This window comes from Saccopteryx bilineata, chromosome 1 (assembly GCF_036850765.1).
Source record: "Saccopteryx bilineata isolate mSacBil1 chromosome 1, mSacBil1_pri_phased_curated, whole genome shotgun sequence".
Lineage (NCBI taxonomy): Eukaryota > Metazoa > Chordata > Mammalia > Chiroptera > Emballonuridae > Saccopteryx > Saccopteryx bilineata.
In genome coordinates, this window is record NC_089490.1 from 274449591 (window position 1) to 274464784 (window position 15194).

The window sequence follows — 15194 nt, forward strand, 5'->3', positions numbered from 1 at the left end:
AAGTCCCCATGTGCTACGCTGTCACTCCAAACTGAATGCTGAGAAAGACCCAGGCCAGAGGAAGTGTGCACCAGGAAACAGGATGAGTGGGTGGGAAGGCTCTGAGGCCAAGAGGAGTCTGTGAGTTCCTGGAACAGCAGCAGTGGCTGCCACAGCAGGAGTGTCCTGAGTCCCAGGTGGGGTGTCAGGAGCAAGGCCAATGCGAGCCTGACCATGGAGATGAGGGACTGTGTTCTCAAGTTAGGGGACACGCTTGCAAGGTTGTAAGCAGGGAGTGATCAAGTTTATGCTTTTCCCCCTTTTCTTAAAAAAATAATAAAGAAATAAAAATTGGAAGGAGAGCCGAAGTAGAATCGGCAGATGGTAAGTTAGCCCTTTCAGGGAGATGGTGGGAGTGGCCTACAGGGATAAACCCCGGGGTTTCCCATGTCTCCTCTGTCAGAGAGGCTGGGAAAGCGTGGGAAAGAGGCTTTCCTGTTTGAACAAGATCCTGTGAACTGTTGCTGTTGTTTTTGTCGTTAGTTGGTGAATCTATCTCATGTGGATTTTTTCAAAGACAATAAGATCAACTCCTGCCATGCTGGGCTGTAGGGCCGCTGCAGTGGCTGTTTGTCTGCCTGGCTCAGAGTCTTCCCCCTGGTGTCCTCACAGCCAGCTCTCCATCTCAGTCAGGGCTGGTTGAAATGCCACCTTCCCAGTGAGACCACCTTTTCTGTACTCCTAATATCTTTGTCATCCTGGGTTGTTTCTTTTATTTTTTTAATTATATTTAAGATTCAGTATTCTTTCGTATTGGTTTCAGGAATACAGTATAGTGGTTTAGACAATCATATATTTTACAAAGTGATTTCTGCAATATTTGAAGTAGCCCCATAGTCATAGGGATGTCTAGTATAGCATGGAGAATATATATTTTATTTTAATAAACTTTATTTTTAGAACAGTTTTAGCAAGACAGTTTACACAATGGAACACTACTCAGTCGTAAAAAAAAAAAGAGGAAATCCTACCCTTTGTGACAGCATAGGTGGATCTGGGAAGTATTATGCTAACTGAAATCAGCCAGTCAGAGAAAGACAAGTACCATATGATTCCACTCATGTGTGAAATCTAAGGAGCAAAATGAACTAACAAAAACAGAACAGAAACAGACTCATAGATAGAGAGCAAGCTGAGAGCTGGCTGGAAGGTTATGGAGTGGGTGACAGAATTGAGCAAAAAAGAGAAAAAAAACTTAGGGACACAGACAACAGTGTGTTGATTGCCTGGAGAAGGGAGTAAGGAGAGATGGAAGAGAGTATAAGGGGGATAAATGGTGATGGATGGACACTTGTCTCAGGGCGGTGAACAAACAATACAGTGTATAGATGATATGTTGTAGAATTGTGCACTGAAACCTGTATAATACAGTTAATCAAAGTCATTCCAATAAATTCAATAAAAAGGAAAACAAAGAAAAATTGAGGAGAAGGTACAGAGATTTCCCATTTATACCATCCCCACACACATCCAGCCTCATCGTTATCAACATCCCCTTCCCAAGTGATACATTTGTTACAAGTGAACCTACATGGACGCCTCATATTCATCCAAAGTCCCTAATTTACATTAGGGTTCATTTTTGGTGTTATGCATTATACAGGTTTAGACAAATGTATCATAGCATGTACCCATTATTATAACACCATGCAGAGTATTTTAATGGCCTGAAAAACCCTCTGTGTTCTTTCTATTCATCCCTCCCTCCACACTAACCCCTGGTAACCACTGTTCATTTCTTTTTACTGTTCCCACAGTTTTACCTTTTCCAGAATGTTATATAGTTGAAGTCATAGAAGGATGTAACCTTTTCAGATTGATTTCTTTCACTTAGTAATGCTCATCTAAGGTTTCTCCATGCCTTTTTATGGTTTGATATCTCTTTTTTTTTTAATTAAAGGAAAATATTCCCTTGTCTGGATATACCACAGTTTACTTATCTATTCATTTACCGAAGGGCATCTAGGTTGCTTTCAAGTTTTGGCAATTATGAAGCTTCTATAAATAACCATGTGCAAGTATTTTTGTGAATATTAATTTTTAATTCATCTGCAGAAATACAAAGAAGTGCTATAGATGGATCTTATAGTAAGAGTTTGTTTAGTTTTTGTAAGAAACAGTCAAACTGTCTTCCAAAGTGGCTGTACCATTTAAAATTCCCACCAACGATATAACTCCACATCCTCACCAGCTTTTGATGTTGTTTGGCTATTCTAACGTATGTAGTGGCAGCGCCTTGTTTTGATTTGCACTTCCCTGATGACATGGAATACAGAGCCTTTTTTTATATGCTTATTTGCATCTGTATGTCTTTTTGCGGGAGTGTCTGTTAAGAAGACCTCTGGACCATTTTTCAATTGAGTTTTCTTATTTTTGAGTTTTGAGTCATTTGTATATTTGTGACAGCTCCTTTTTCTCATATGTCTTTTGAAAATATTTTCTCCCAGTCTGTGACTTGACTTTTTGTTCTCTTGACAGTGTCTTTTGCAGAGCGGATATTTTAATTTTTAATCAAGTCCAATTTATCAATTTTCTCACATAGATTGTGCCTTTGGGATTGTAACTAAAAGACCAAGGAAATATAATATACAGCACAGGGAATATAAAGAATAATACTGGCCCTGGCCGGTTGGCTCAGCGGTAGAGCGTCGGCCTGGCATGCGGGGGACCGGGGTTCGATTCCCAGCCAGGGCACATAGGAGAAGCGCCCATTTGCTTCTCCACCCAACCCCTCCTTCCTCTCTGTCTCTCTCTTCCCCTCCTGCAGCCAAGGCTCCATTGGAGCAAAGATGGCCCGGGCGCTGGGGATGACTCCTTGGCCTCTGCCCCAGGTGCTAGAGTGGCTCTGGTCGCGGCAGAGCGACGCCCCGGAGGGGCAGAGCTTCGCCCCTGGTGGGTGTGCCGGGTGGATCCTGGTCGGGCGCATGCAGGAGTCTGTCTGACTGTCTCTCCCTGTTTCCAGCTTCAGAAAAATACAAAAAAAAAAAAAAAAAAAGAAAAAAAATGAATAATACTGTAATGACTTTGTAAGGTGACAGATGGTTAATAAACTTATTGTGATGATCATATTGTAAAGTATTTAATATAAAATCACTTTATTACTATGTTGTACACCCGAAGCTAATACAATATTGCATGTCAACTATACTTTTATGATTTTTTAAAATTAAAAAGTCATTGTCAAACCCAAGACCATCTAAATTTTCTCCTATGTTATGTTATCTTCTAGAAGTTTTATAGCTTTGCATTTTACATTTAGGTCTGCGATCCATTTTGAGCTAATTTTTGTGATTAATTGAAAGTGTGTGTCACGATTTATTTATTTATTTATTTATTTATTTATTTATTTATTTTGGTGTGTGAATGTCCCGTTTTTCTAGCGCCATTTATTGGAAATACTCTCTTTGCTCCATTGTATTACCTTTACTCCTTTGTCAAATGTCAGTTGACTATATTTGTGTGTGTCTATTTCTGGGCTCTCTATTCTTTTTTGCTTATTTGTTCATTATTCCTTACCACACTGTCTTGATTACTGTAGCTTTTTAAAAAATCATTATTATTTTGTCACTCTGGCAGGGGTGAAGTGATACCACATTGTAGTTTTAATTTGTACTTCTCTAATTACTAATTAGGTTGTATATCTTTTTATATGCTTATTTGCTATTTATATATCTCCTCTGGTAAAATGTGTCTTCATATTTTTTTGGCCATTTTAGAAATGGATTTGTTTCTTTTATTTATTTGTTTTCTTACTGTTGAGTTTGAGAGTTCTTTATATTTTATAGATACTAGTGATTTGTTAGATGTGTGGTTTACAAATTCACTGCTCACAAAAATTAGAGGATATTTGCCTGACCTGTGGTGGCACAGTGGATAAGGCATTGACCTGGAATGCTAAGGTTGCTGGTTCGAAATCCTGGGCTTGCCTGGTTATGGCACATGCAAGAAGCAATTATGAGTTGATGCTTCCTGCCTGCCTCCAACCCCTGCCTCACCTTTATCTCTTTCTCCTTTCTAAAATCAATAAATAAAAGTTAAAAAAAATTAGGGGAGCCTGACCAAGTGGTGGCGCAATGGATAGAGCTTTGGACTGGGATGTGGAGGACCCAGGTTCGAGACACCGAGGTTGCCAGCTTGAGTGCAGGCTCATCTGATTTGAGCAAAGCTCACCAGCTTAGACCCAAGGTTGCTGGCTTGAGCAAGGGGTTACTCGGTCTTTTGTAGCCCCATGATCAAGGCACATATGAAAAATCAATCAATGAACAACTAAGGTGTCACAACAAAAAACTAATCATTGATGCTTCTCATCTCTCTCCGTTCCTGTCTGTCTGTCCCTATCTATCCCTCTCTCTGACTCTCACTCTGTCTTTGTATAAAAAAGGTGGGGGGGTATTTTATCACTTCATATTTATTTTGAAATATCCCCTACTTTTTGGGAGTAGTATATTTTCTCCCCTATTTTTTTAGTATAGCTTTAAAGTAAGTCTTGAAGATGTGTAGTATCAGTCCTAAGACTTTGTTCTTCTCTTTCAATATTGAATGGGCTGCTCTGGGTCATTTGCCTTTTCATACAGACTTTAGAATCAGTTTGTTGATATCTACAAAATAATTAACTGGGCTTTTAATTGAGATTGCATAGAATCTACAGATCAAAATGGGAAAAACTGACACATTTTTATTTATATTTTATTATGTTTGCTGTTTATTATTTGTCCTCCGCTCCCTTACGCATGATAGAATTTAAACTTCAGGAGGGCAGCTGTATTTGTCTATTTTGTTTATTATTGCATCTGTATTACCTAAAACACTGCCTGGCTCTTGATAGGCAGTTGATGCATATTTATTGAATTAATGAGTGAATAAAAGAACAAAAATACTACATACTCTGCTTGGATGAGAAGGACTATGAATTTTTTCTACTATGTACTTAATGTCTAAATGTTATACAACTTTGTAAAGGGATCTGATACAATGTTCAATCTGTGGTATTTTGGTTCCATGAAGTAGCAGTAGTGTATTCAGTGCCTTGACAAGATTACTGTTTGCTTATAAATTTTTCTTTGTGTCGGGGATATACAGATGCAGGATATGAGAATTTAAGTTTCTGTTGTTCTCAGTTCAGATATTTTTGTGTCACTCAAAATTAGTCTTAATAAGCAATCAGTCTAGAATAACATGTTTTGAATAATTTACATGGGGAAATTTTATAAATATACTAGTGGATGTGATTATATGATTATCTTTAACTGTGTGATATATACTATTTATTATACAGAAATACTATACCAACCTCTCATTTATCTATCAAACTAGTCTTAAGAAGTAAGCCCCCAAAGATTTAATTACAAATTCTAGAGAAGTACTCTCCAATAAAAGTTTGTGCTAGTATAGAAATATCGTACTAATATGGTAACGGCTAGTCAATGTGACTGTTGAGCAAAAGATAGATTAAACTTTTAAGTTTATTTGATTTTTACTTATTTAAATTTGATTTGAAGACCCATGTCTTTAGCCAGGCATGCTACTGAGAGTCGCAAGTATCATTTATATCTATTGCATGGTTGGAGGATTGAATTTTTAATTTTTCTCAATTTTAATTGAAATTTGGTGGCCACTACATTACACAGCACATATCTAAAAGTTTTCTTTCCACTGAGACTTAAATCTTTATGATAGATTGGCCAGAAAGATATCAAAATTTAAAAGCACAAAAACTAGAATAATGAACTCACTAATAAAATACTGAAATGCATGCTACAATGATCTTTAATCTCCAAGAGATTATTGATTTTTCATTATAAAGATCCACCATGCCCCATTATATCATCTATGCCCTTGACATTTTGTATATTCACTGCATTTTCATGAGCTGTGTTCATTTAGGTTTAAAAACCAGATCTTGGATTTACTAGACTTCTTTGGTCAAAATCACATTATTTTATTATTTACTGGTTCATTTATTCTGGATTTATTTTTTAACAAGGTCTTTATAGATTCTAGTTGGTCATTCATTATAGTTTTGAAAACTTTTTGAATTAATGTTTAGTTTGTTTATATAGTTTAATTATTTATTTATTTGTTTGTTTGTTTGTTTGTTTATGACAGAGACAGAGAGAGGGACAGACAGGCAGGAAGGGAGAGAGATGAGAAGCATCAATTCTTCATTGTGGAACCTTAGTTGTTCATTGATTGTTTTCTCATATATGCCTTGACCGGGGGCCTTCAGCAGACCAAGTAACCCCTTGGTCAAGCCAATGACCTTGGGCTCAAGCTGGTGAGCCTTGCTTAAACTAGATGAGCTCGTGCTCATGCAGGTAACCTCGGGGTTTGGAACCTGGGTCCTCTGCCTCCCAGCCCGACACTCTATCCACTGCACCACCTCCTGGTTAGTCTATTTAGTTTGTTTTTAATAAGGAAAGAATTTAGGTCTTAAACTTTCTCTAAATGCAGCATGAGTATTTCTCACCATTTTTTAAAGAACTAGATTTTGGCTTCTTTGATCTTCTCTTTAGATTTTCTGTTTGCAATTACATTGATTTCAGCTTTAATTTTTTTTTCCTTCTGCTTACTTTGTATTTAATTTTATCTTTTTTTCTAGTTTCATAAGGTGGAAACTTAAAATATTCATTTTAGATCTCTCCTCTTTTCTAATATATGCACTCAATACTATAAATTCTCCTCTGAGCACTGCTTGCACTGTATTCTCACATTTTTTTGAGATTTCCTTTTAACCTATGTGTTATTTAGAAGTGTGTTGTTTAATCTCCATGTACTTGAGGATTTTGTAGTTATCTTTTGTTGATTTCTAGTTTAATTTGTCTGTGACCTGAGAGCAGATTATGTGATTTCTATTTTTTTAAATTTGTAAAGATGTGTTTTATTTTATTTTGTTTTTTTAAAAAATTTTTAAAGACTTTATTTATTTAATTTATAGAGAGGAGAGAGAGAGAGAGAGTGAAGGAGGAGGGAGCAGGAAGCATCAACTTCCATATGTGCCTTGACAAGGCAATCCCAGGGTTTTGAACTGGTGATCTCAGTGTTCCAGGTCGATGTGCTATATCCACTGTGCCACCACAGGTTAGGTGTAAAGATGTGTTTTGAGGCTGAAAAGGTGGTTTATATTTAGAAACATTCCACCTGAACTTGAGGTAAATGTCTATTCTGCTGGTGTTGGATAAAGTAGTCTATGAATGTCAATTATACCCAGCTGATGAATGGTATTGTTGAGTTCAATGATGTCTTCATTGTTTTCTGCCTGCTGGATCTGTACATTTCTGAGAGAGGAGTGTTGAAATCTCCAACTATGATAGTAGATTCATCTATTTCTCTTTGCATTCCTATCAGTGTTTGTGACACTAGTTAGATGTTCTGCTCTTAGGTGCATATATCTTATGATTGTTATGTCTTGGAGAGTTGACCCTTTTATCATTATGTACTGTCTTTCTTTATCCTTGATAATGTTCCTTACTTTCGAGGCTGCTGTGTCTGAAATTAAAATAGCTATTCTTGTTTTCTTTTGATTAGTGTTAGCCTGCTGTATTTTTTCCATTCATTTACTTTCCATATACCTTTGTCTTTGTATTTAAAGTAGGTTTCTTATAGACAACATATTGTTGGGTCTTGTGTTTTGATCTACTGACATTCAAAGAGATTATTGATGTGGTTGGATCAGTATCTACTGTATTTGTTACTTTTTTCTATTTCTTGTTCTTTGTTCCTATTTATGTCTTCCTCTCTTTTTCTGCTTTTGTGCTTTTAATTAAAAACTCTATGTGATTCTATTGTCCTTTTTTAGTCTATCAGTTACACTTTTCTTTTTTACTTTTCTTAGTGGTTGTCCTAGAGTTTGCAATACACGTTTACAACTAAGTCCAATGTATTTCTAACTAACACCATCATTGTTGTTATTGTTCAAGGGTACATGGCCCCTGCAGAATAACAATGAAAGTGGTAGATAAATGACATGGTGTGCTGGCAAAGGCATAGATATTAGTGTCATTTGAGCTGAATTTTGATCTTTACTCAGCTAGCTCCACAAAGTTGGACAAATTTCTACATTTAGCATTTTTTCTTTTAAATAGCAATATTAATCCTTATTTTATATGTTTGTTATTAGGATAGGAGTAATAAATAGAGCAAATCACCTAGTATATTACCTGCCACATAAATGGTGCCTAAGGTAAAGTAACTGTTATTTTTATTTATATTTATATGTACAATAGGATACATAATAAGTATTCTATTAATTAATAAACCACCTAAGAGAAAATAAAGAATGCTCGGTTTTGTGATGGCCCAATATGTAGCTTCCTTTTCTTTACATTTTTCCCCTTTTTTCTTTTCATATATTCTGTATTCTCAAAAAATTATAAAATGTGAATAAAAAGAGTAACTTAGGTAGTAGACCTATTTATCCCTTTTCAAAAAATTATTTTTGGAATATTTGTGCAGGTGAGTGGCTTTTCCAAAACTGGGCCCCAATATAGGCCTATGCACTGAGTTGCAGGAGGTGCTAGATCTCTGGAAATGACCCACCCGGGACAGCAGCTAACCTGTGCTGCCCACCTGGCAGCCAAGCTTATCCCGTGATCAAGAGCCATTGAGTATATGAGCTTCCTCTGGGACCACTGTCCATGAGAAGAAATGGCTATACTATTCATATGAGTTTTAAACTCACAATTAAGGCATTTCCTCTCTGGGGAAGAACCAATGAGGGGCAAGGAGTGCAGTGCTCCTGCGTCCTGACATATTAAAGAAGTGATGAAGTGGGTGAGATGTGTTTACCCCCAACAGAGAGTCATCTTTCACTGGAGGGTCATTTTCAGCCAGGCATGCTACTGCGAGTCACAAATAATCATATTATTTTAAGCTCTAATCATAAGTTATGTTGATACTAAGATTAAGTCATAGGGTAAGACAAGAAATACTGGTAATTTAACATCCAAGTGAATTAAATTAGTATAACAAGCAAAAATATTAGAACTGTTCAGATTTTAAGGACAAGTGCTGAAAGGTGAGCATTCACTGTGCTGAACTCTTGAAGCTGCAGTTATGAGGTTTTAAGACAAAAGTTACCACTGTTTATAACAGAATATGAGAAATATAAAGATTCAGAAGTCATCTTGAATAAATTCACTATCAATAAATATTTGGACTAAACAGGGATAATTCTAGTGCAATGATTAATTGTACTCTTACATTACACCTCTTCTTCTTCCTACCTGATTGTACTCTTACATTACACCTCTTCTTCCTCCTGCCTGATTCAAAGCCTGATTGACTAAAGTCTCAGGTATGCTCAGCTATGAGGTCCTATACTGTGATGGTGTGTGTGGGAGGTAGATATTGGCACTTCCCCCAAGTTACACTTGTCCTCTGCTAGTGGTTATACTGACCCAGTTTGGCTAGAACGCAAAGTCTGGATTGAATTCAACAAAGTGAATGAATCTGTTTGAGTCATGCAAATGAAGAAAAAGCATAGAAAAAGTCTCCACCTTGGAAGACCTAGCCTTCTGTGCCAATTCTCCAGTCAACCCTGAAAAAGAAACCCGATGCCAACAAGTGCTCAGGTGTGACATATGTGCCCTGTGGTAAGGACGGGATTTGTGGGAAGCCTGGGCTCAGTCCTCTTTGGTGGATACAAGGACTTGAGTGATGCCACCACTAACAAAATTGATAGCATTCAACTCTATCTAAGAAACTTTTTACAAGGTCAAAATGTTAGCCCTTTGAAACTGTACTTGAGCGATTAGAACATGACCAGTGACCAAGTTTAGAGCTGAGCAAATGAATAGGACGAAACTGATATTGGTTTTTGATGATAAGTGATTCCTGTGACCAGCCCCATTGTCCTTGAAGGGTTCAGGAGTCCAAGTGCCCAAGCTGGTGCAGTAGGGATAAGAATGATAAGAGTCAGATCCAGAATCTCTTGCGGAACAATAGCAGATTTTGGTTGTTGAGCTTCTTAGAAGATTTTGGCTGAATTTTGTTTTTTGAAGCATCACAAATAAATATTCAACAAGACTTACTGTGGTCTTGGGCACTTGGCAAGTGATGGACTGGCCTAGGGCCAGGTCCATGTTTTACCCTGAGGTTATAAGGAGATAAAAAGCAAAGTTTGACTTCTATTAAAGTTCTGTAAATATTAAAATTGTCTTGTATTTCTGAGACATCACTAAGAAGACTAGAATAAGTAGAATATTTTCAAAACTGATAACATTTGGAGAAAAGACAAAGAAAGGAGAGTAAAAATGAAATTAATAGGTAATTAAAATGCCTGTTTCTTCTCATGAGCCTGGTCATGTTTTCACTGGTTTATTCACAGCTAGCTGTCTTGAAAGAGCTTATGGTGTCACGTGAAACAATCTTGGAACTGGTTCAATGAGGACTTCTTACACTGCAGGAGAAACAGGCTCAGTGGTTGGGCATGTGTCCATTTCTCCGTAATTTCCATTTTACCTTTTTTTTTTTTTTTTTGTATTTTTCTGAAGCTGGAAACGGGGAGAGACAGTCAGACAGACTCCCGCATGTGCCCGACCGGGATCCACCCAGCACGCCCACCAGGGGCGATGCTCTGCCCACCAGGGGGCGATGCTCTGCCCACCAGGGGGCAATGCTCTGCCCCTCCGGGGCATCGCTCTGCCGCGACCAGAGCCACTCTAGTGCCTGGGGCAGAGGCCAAGGAGCCATCCCCAGCGCCCGGGCCATCTTTGCTCCAATGGAGCCTTGGCTGCGGGATGGGAAGAGAGAGACAGAGAGGAAGAAGGGGGGGATGGAGAAGCAGATGGGCGCTTTTCCTGTGTGCCCTGGCCGGGAATCGAACCTGGGTCCCCCGCACACCAGGCCGACGCTCTACTGCTGAGCCAACCGGCCAGGGCCCATTTTACTTTTTGATTCATATAACTTTTATGGACAGTGTCGATAAATAAATCTATATTAATAGAAATCTACTAACTTTTAATTGTAGATAACAACACATAGAATACAGTAAGCATCTTACTTTAAAGCTTCAAACTTTTCTTTACTTCATTGCTCCAAAGCAGCATTTTCTCAGTGCTGGCATGACACACATTTTTTCCTTCCTTATAAATTCAACATGAGTATTTGATAAGCTTCCCAATGTGAAATGGTTTATAGAATTGGCCATGAGAGATGTAAGCCCTGGGAGAGCTCCTTTGCAAAGCCTGGAGAACAGGCTATAGCCCCCTATTCTGAAGCCTTGTTAATAATCCACCCAGCAGACATCCCAGTGGTGACTGCGGGCAGGTGTACACTAGACATTTTATGAGTTGCCAAATAAATATGTTTGATTCAGCAAAGAAAAACTTTGATAAGGAGAAAATGTTAATCTTCCATGATTTGCCTAATCATTTAAATAAACTTGGAAACTAATACTGCAGCAAGATAATGAATTTAACTTTTCTGTTAATTTTCATATCTATTGATTATCAAGGGTTATCCAAATGTCTTATCAGTTACTATGTTCTATGTATTTCATGAAATTGGGGGTGGTTTAAATATGGAATGCTGTAACAGAATAAATTACAAATGTAATACTTGACCACTTTGTTAATGAAAAGTCAAAAATCCACCAGCTGTAACAGGTCACTCTTGCCTGAAGATCTGGTCCTCTCAGCCTGGGCCACCCAGAAAGTAGCCTTGAGTATAGCCCAAGGAAAAGCCGGGGTTGGTTTTGAGTTTGCACAGCTGTCATAGAACACAAGTGGTTTAGGTGGGGAAGTCAGAAAGAGTATAAAAAGGTGATCAGGTCAGAAGCAAAGATGTGTTTGTAGAGACTGTGTTCATGGGATGCACTAACACTGGGGCTTCAAAGGGATTTCATACTATGCAGTGAAAAGTCCTCCCCAGCCTCTTGAATTACCAGGGTCAAGTACCAAGGTAATTCAGAGTGAATTATTATAGAATATTTTACACTCATAAATTCAGCAAATTTAGTTTGCTTGTTTTTTGGAGGTCATGTGTTTAAAATATGTTATTTTTAAGTCTTACAAACTGATGGTAAGTAGCTATCCTTATATCCACTGCCTAGATGACAAAACTGCACAGAGTGGCTAAATAAATTCTCCAGGGTCACACAGATGATAATATAGAATTGGATCATAATTCTACGTGGGTGTCTGCATCACCTGGCCAATGCCTATGTGTCTACTTGGGCTTGTACAAGAGATGCCAAATAACATCTATTCTAGACAATCTTCTAAAGGGTGATTTGAAAAGCAAGGAATCGTTTGTATATTAGGCAAGTTTTTTTTAAAACCTGCAAAAAGTGAACTTTCCTTTTTCTTTTTAGTACTTAAACTAGTTACTTTCAATAGAGTGCAAAACCTCTTTGTTTAGGGTTATTACACAAGGTCAAATACATCCATGAAGGCTCTGCTATTCCCGGGCTAGTTTAAATGTAAAAAACAGTAAAACCCAACTGACTCTGGCTATTATTTAATTTTTTCCTTAGTTATTTCTTGATAGAATTGCAAACTTTAAAGTATTATTGTATCCTAGTTTAATTGGTAGCATTATAAAAGACAAGAAAGATTCCCAAGTCGCTCATATGGAACATGGCATGAGAAGCTGCCTGCTCCGTGATCCAGAGCATAAATTTTAAGTACTGTATTTCCCTTTCTATTGTGAGGTGGCATTTGGGCCCCAGGAGGTCTACCCCCCGTGGTGCTGATTAGCTTCATTGATAATTTACCATGTTCACCTGTTTCCCACTAGCAGACACTAGGGCCAGTGCTTAATCTCTAAATACATTAAGCCTAGTCTTCCCTTCTTTTATATCTCCCACCCCTGACTCCACTGTCCCCCAGAGTTACATTTGGCCCTTTCCTAAGATCTAAGAGGTGCTTCTTCATTCCTACATTATACAAATATTCAGAGTCAGGCATGACAGCCCAGCCCAACATGGAACGTCCTTTGGTGACAAGGATGCACAATAAGTCTTCCCCAAATGAGAATCAGATTGGGGCATGTCAATCAGAGATACACTTAGAACAGGCACCTGTGTATCAGCGTCTTTGAGCACTTAATCAGTGTCTCTGTATTCTAGATCATCAATATAACTTTGGAGAAAACCAGCACAATAGTAATTCTGGGAGTGCAGTATGGTAAAGTCATAAAAGGTACCTGACAGTTGTTCAGGAATAATTAATTGTTCTCTGGATGTATGGCAACGTTTGGTTATATTTGTAAGGATTTTTAAAATTCATCTGTAATTCTATGATTCAACAATGCCACTGATATTTTAAGTGACAGTGCACGCAGATTTATTATACTTGAGTAGTGCAGAAAGATATAAAACTGAAAGTGGAATTCCCCGCTTGGACCCCTCCTCCTCAATTTCTCTCCCTGAGATAACCACCATCGACAAGTTCTCATCAGTTCTTCCAGGAAAAGTCCCTAACTGTGGATGCATGCTTTGCAAAATAAGCACAACTGGGATCAACTATATACTTTATTATATACTTATAAAATTTTTAATACCTTTTGCAAACCCTGTAAACCTAAAACTCTTATAGGTTCTAAACTTACTCTTGATTTGGTTCAGATCCCTATGCTATAGTTCCTAGTCATGTGACCTTAAACATGTTAATCACTCTCCCTCTCTATTTCCTCACAAGCAAGAGGAGAATAGTAATGATGTCAACATTACAAATTGCTGTGACTGATAAATAAGGCATTGCATAGACTATATTGACAAGTCTCAGAAACCGAAGAAAAAAGTGTTGCGTTATGATTATCATAAATACATAATCATCTCATGTTTTTTAATGGTAGGTAGTCTACAAATATATAAATGTACTTTCAAAAATTACCCTGAATTAATTGGTAAACATTTAAATTATTTCTCATTTTTACTATTTTTGCTTTGTTTCTACTTTTTTGCTGTTACAGATAATGCTGCAATGTACAATCATAAATATTTATCAGTATTGGAAACGTGTCTATCAGAAGTATTTGGCAAGGTTTTTAAAAGTTAAATTTCTAGAATTGAGCTGTGTATTTTTATCACTGGTAGCTATGACAACCCACCTCCTGGGTCTGGCCCGTTTGTACTTGCCCAGAGTGTCACGTGGCCTCTTTGTTCCCATTTTCTTCAACAATTGTTATTATAAAGCTTTAAAGGTATTCATCACTCTAAAAGGTACAGTGTCTCTCAATTTTGTCTTAAGGTATTTTAGTGTTTATGTGCCTTTAGTTTGTGTTATGTTGTACAGATATTTCTAGTGTTTTTTATAATGCCAGTTCTTTCTTATTTTCTTAATATTTTGCTTAAAAGATCTTCCTGATCCTCTAAGAAATTATTTTTTCTTTCTTCTGGATTAATTTTGTTACACTTTTGCAACAATTAATTACATTAATTCAAGTTTACAGAGTTTTGCAAATTATTCTGTTAGGAGTAAAACTTTATTTTTTCTTTGGGAACCACTGCCCACACACACACACACACACACACACACACACACACACCCATACTGGATATCTAAATTTGCATGCATATGCTTTCTCCTCCATTATTATTATTATTATTATTATTATTATTATTTGTATTTTTCTGAAGTAAAAAACAGGGAGGCAGAGAGACAGACTCCCGCATGCACCCAACTGGGATCCACCCTGCATGCCCACCAGGGAGTGTTGCTCTGCTGCAGTCTGAGTCATTCTAATGCCTGAGGCAGAGGCCATGGAGCCATCCTCAGCGCCCGGGCCAACTTTGCTCCAATGGAGCCTTGGCTGCGGGAGGGAGGGGAAAAGAGAGACAGAGAGGAAGAAGGGGGGAATGATGGAGAAGCAGATTGGCGCTTCTCCTGTGTGCCCTGACCGGAATTCAAACCCAGGTGTTCCACATGCTGGGCCAACACTCTACCTCTGAGCCAACTGGCCAGGGCTCTCCTCCATTCTTTGGTTAACGTTTGCTGACATTATTGTGTCATGTGCTCTCTCTCTCTCTCTCTCTCTCTCTCTCTCTCTGTCATGGAACACCTCCACACACACCTTTCTGAAAAGGTGAAGGTGTAAGAGGACAGAAATGGATCTTTCCCATTTGTATATCTGAAACCAGGTGTGTGAACCCTTGAATGTGTGTCCTCAAGGAGGGAACAGGACGTGGGAACAACGTGCTTCTAAACACAGAATAA

At 37.9% G+C, this 15194-nt stretch overlaps 1 protein-coding gene across 5 annotated transcripts in view; it reads left to right on the forward strand.

The window, feature by feature from the left end:
* The window catches only part of ADAMTS16 (ADAM metallopeptidase with thrombospondin type 1 motif 16), a 172037-nt gene that overhangs the window by 45323 nt on the left and 111520 nt on the right, over positions 1 to 15194 (forward strand). The window lies entirely within an intron of this gene.